This window comes from Alexandromys fortis, unplaced genomic scaffold (genome assembly GCF_014885135.2).
Source record: "Alexandromys fortis isolate MF-2015 unplaced genomic scaffold, M_Fortis_MF-2015_v1.1 scaffold_3, whole genome shotgun sequence".
Classification (NCBI taxonomy): domain Eukaryota; kingdom Metazoa; phylum Chordata; class Mammalia; order Rodentia; family Cricetidae; genus Alexandromys; species Alexandromys fortis.
The window spans coordinates 18,379,489-18,384,184 of NW_026067909.1; positions in this window are offsets into that span (position 1 = coordinate 18,379,489).

Here is a 4,696-nt window from a genome sequence, read left to right on the forward strand (position 1 = left end):
TCTTCTACTCACTAGCAGCACGCGGGACCCTCTGTCTCCTGTGCCTTACAATTATTGCACGCTCTTAAGTCTTGCTAGCTAGTATTCTAAATTAAAGTCTCTTCCCTTTAAGTGCACCCGTTCTAATCTTCCGTGAAGAACAAAATATAAAGTATACAACCGTCAGTAACTCGCCTGGTTCTGTGCATTAGATGCTTCAAGAAGCTGAAAAACACTCACTTCCTCCTCCAAGCCTCGGGATTCCAGTTTTAAATCCCTTCATTTCCCAGTGCCCTTATTTTGTTGATGTTTGTCTTTTGTTCCCCCTACCTCCAGCATTTCCTAAATTTGTTATAGCACGGGGAGAAGACCAAAAACCTTGTATTCACCAAGCTGATTCTAGATTCTAGTTTTGTCCTTCTAATAGTCAAAGGAGCGAGAACAGATCAGCCGGAGGCGGCAACTACAAATTACTGCAGTAGTGATGCATGGGAAGAACGCCTTCTTTACAACGTGAAGCGATTTTATTTGGATGAGTTCATTTTTTCATAATTTTTAAATAGCAGTTTTAGGAATATTTTATTTTCATTATCCGTCTGATTTGTACGATTATTGACTAATTGAGTTGATGTCAAAGATAGTCTTTCACTTTGCAAGCCTTTCTTCCTTCAAGCCGGGGCAGCACAGGCTCATGTGTTACTGAGAGACTAAATATATACCAATACAAGGGCTGCCCTTGTGTAAGAATTCCCAATCATTAGTTCTGCACTCCGGAAAAATAAACCACAACCTCAGTAATGATGGCTCCAAATGCTCAGTACCGGGTGGGTAAGTGCCAACTTCCCTGATTGTTTTCCTTGTTCCCATCTCACCACTAATTAGAGAAAAACTGCATTGGTTTCTTCTAACCATCACAAAGAGCAGTCCCTCCCAGTTAGTCCACCTCTGGTTTCCCTAAGCCAACAGCACCCAAACAGGACACACCAAGCCTTCTTGATACCCTCAGGAGACTCTTGCCTGCTTTTGAGTCTCTGTCAAAGCAAGTGGTTGGTGGATTACTTTGCGATAGCAAGCTCTAAGTAGCTTTGTCTTGCTCTTATTGGGGGTGGGTCTAATTCACTGCTACATAAATAGAGATCCTTATGCAAAAGAGACACTGGAGAAGGGACCAGCCTTTAATTCTAGAAACCAGAGTGTCAGGCCTAGTCATACTCTGGCCTTTCCCTCGGTTGCCTGCCCACCTCCTTCTACAGTGTGCTTTGCTGTTGGCTAGTGATGGCTTCATTTCATTCTCTTTGAGGGCTGTAAAGTCAGACGGTAACGCTCTAAGAGCGGCTTTGCCACAGAGATGACTTTGAATTTGCTCTGATTAGAAAGAAATGGAAGTGATTTCATGTCTTACAGTCTGGTCTCAAACTCACTATGTCATTGAAGCTTGCCTTGAATTCCCGACTCTCCTGTCTCGACCTCCTGAGTGCGGGGATTATAGATCTGCAAGTTATCTGACTTCATACATGAACCGTGGCATGTGTGTCCAAATCACTCCCCTCCAATAAATTACCACCTCCTCAATCAATCAATAATTATAAAAACAATTAAAAAACCCATAAAACCCTCATAAAGTTCTAAGTAAGTTTATGATTTATAGCTGTCCTTGGCCCCATGTTGGAAGAAGGGGGCTGCTTGTTGGTTCCCGGCTGCTCAGCCCTCAAATAATCACACAGAAACTGTATTAATTAAATCATTGCTTGGCCCATTAGCTCTAGCTTCTTATTGGCTAACTCTTACATATTAATTTAACCCATTTCTAGGAATCTGTGTATCGCCACATGGCTGTGGTTTATTGGGTAAAGTTTCCAGCATCTGTCTCCTGCGGCTCCATGGCTTCTCTCTGACTCTGCCCTTCTTTCTCCCAGCATAACAGCCTAGCTTTAACCCCTCCTAGTTCTGTTCTTCCCTGTCATAGGCGCAAAGCAGTTCTTTATCCATTATCCAATAAAAGCAACACATAGACAGAAGGACCTCCCACCCCAGCCCCATATGGGTCATGGATTAACATGCTTGTTAGGAAGTAGGGCTTAGCTGGAAGAAAAATATCATTAGGAGTAGGCCTTTGAAGATTACAGCAGACTCCATGGGTCTGTTATATATACATGGATGTTTGCTTGCCGGTCTGCTATGACCTATAGCAGGGCAGAATATAGCCCGGCTGGAAGAGCTATCTGGAGAAAGTAGGCGGAGTCAGGGAGATGCCATGTAGGCGCCAAAGGAGACAGATGCAAGAGTTACTTAATAAGAGGCCTAAACTATTGGCTAAGCTGTAATTAATATAATTTATGTGTGATTATTTTGAGTTTGGGCGGCTGAGAACCAATGAGCAGTCTCCGCCTACATCCTGGTGTGATGCTTGCTGTTTTTGATGGCAGCCATGGGAATGAGCCTGCTACATTAGAACAAGCCTCAGTATTTCCTAGTCCAGATCTGACAATTTCACCAAGAAGCCGGTGGCTTATGGAGTTAGTTTCAGGATCAACTCTTTCAATTTGGGCTAGCGTTTGTAACAGTATAATTAGCCCTCTTATTTCAGAGATATTTTAGTCTTAAAAAAAACTTTGATTTATCACAACCTTAATTAGGTCTCTCTGGGAGGATGTTGCCAACTGTCAGCCCTGACCCTGGTTTCTCCTCACAGTGAGAAGAGGGGAACCTATACGATGGAGCTGGAGCCTAAATCTGTGATTTCAGACATTGGCATGAGAATTACTTGGAGGCAGCTTGCAGCTTGCTGGGTCCCATCCTCAGCATTTCCTGTTCAGCAGATCTTTGTAAACACATTTAATCCGAGGCTGGCACAGTTTTCCTCATGGGATCTGGAGTAAACCAGAGGGAGGCTAGGGAATGTGAGCCCTTTTAACTTTCCTCTTTCCATTCAAGTACTTGATGAATGATGTATGAGTTTCATTTGTTTCTTAAACACTGGGTATTGGCCTGCTCGATTCAGCCCATCGGTGGGTAGGCTAGGGAGATTTGCAAGCAGACCAGGAATAAATAAAATCAGTGCCCAGTTTGCAGTTTTGCAGACCTGATAGGTGTTCCCGAGGGAGAGGCTGCTCCAAGGATATTCTTTCGGGGAGGTTGTGACTTCTGTTGAACTTGTCTGTGTTACACACTGGGCCTAGAGCAGCTAATGAGCAGAGCCGTAACAGTTCCCTTGGTACTGTGAACGGAAGTTTTCATAAAGAAGCCATGTGTTTTCAAGGGCTAAATAGAACTTCCACGACTGTGGAGAAGTTGGCAATTTGTAGTTCCAGAGCTTAAATTACAGATTATTTTAGCCTGTCTTTAGCTCCTTTGATATCTGCTCATTGCCACCTCTGCATCTAGCCTAACATCCTGTGACTGTTAGGTAAGAAATGGACAGGCCAAAGCTAAGGATGTCATCAGATAGTACTTGAGACCCATAGAAGACATTCCTGCTTTGTTATAAATGGTCCACCTGATGTAGCCACTAATGTATCTGAAAAGTACGGTTATGCCTCTCCTTGTTTTGTTACTACAAAGTCATGAAACTCTTTCCATGTTGGAATATGGAATTTGGGGTAGCCTAAATCTGTGTTCCTGGGACCCATCACTATTTATTTCCCCCATTTTGAGATAAGAACTGTGTTCTTGTGTTGATGATACCACTAAATTGAATGTAGTGCTCAGTTCTCAAGATTTTAGTGAATGTTTGCTGGTTAAAGAGCATACAGTTCGGAACCCTCAAACAAAACGGATAAACAAGTTAGCACCTCTCCCCATTAATTCCCAGAAGTCTGGGGTGAGGACTCAGGATGAGTGAAGCTGAGGTAATTTAGATATTTGTGAGTTGGTCAATGAGTATGACTTGTTTCCATGGCAGAGAGTGAACACTGAATTTCCATGGACACGTTAGGAATTCATGCTCCTGGCGGGGTCACGGCAAGGCTGGGGCATAGCAGAGTAGAAACAGGTCCACAGCAGCAATTTTAAATTTTTTTAAGTAGGAGTTTAAGATTTAGCTCAGTGGTAGAGCACTTGCCTAGCAAGTGTGAGGCCCTGGCTTCAGTCCTCAGCTTTGAAAAAAAAAAAAAAGACAACATAAAATAGCCAGGCAGGCATGGTGGCACACAGGTGACAACTGCACCCCTCAGAAATGAACCCTAAGAATCCAAACCTTAGACCTGCTTGGGGAGAAGGTGCTGTTAGACCCTGAGCATCTTTTCTCTGTTCATGGTCATTTGATATTTTCCTGCCTGCTGCCAAACTGCCCAGAGTGCAGAGTTGAGAGCCTGCAAGCCCAGTGACAGGTGCAGATGGGAGTCTTGGGAAGGAGGCTGCTACCCATTTTCTTTTCTCTCTGGGCATGGCTGCGCTGGTTCATAGCATTGGTGGGTATGCTTTTGTTACTATAATGAAATTAGAAGGATCCCAAGATCATCTGGGGTGTTGACATGGCTTCCAGAACAGAGGCAGCCAGGAGTCCTGTTCCTTAGCTTGCTGACCGTGTGTAATACTTTGGTAACGGACAGCTGGGAGCATGGGGTTATTAGCAACCAGGCTTTAATCTTTGCAAACAAGGGCCACATGATTGATAGAGCAATAGATTATCAGTAATTGGGGGGCTCAGGATGGTGAAATACTGATCAAATTCAGTCTTCCTTATCCACCCTCACCCTTCCCATCTCTAGTTACATTT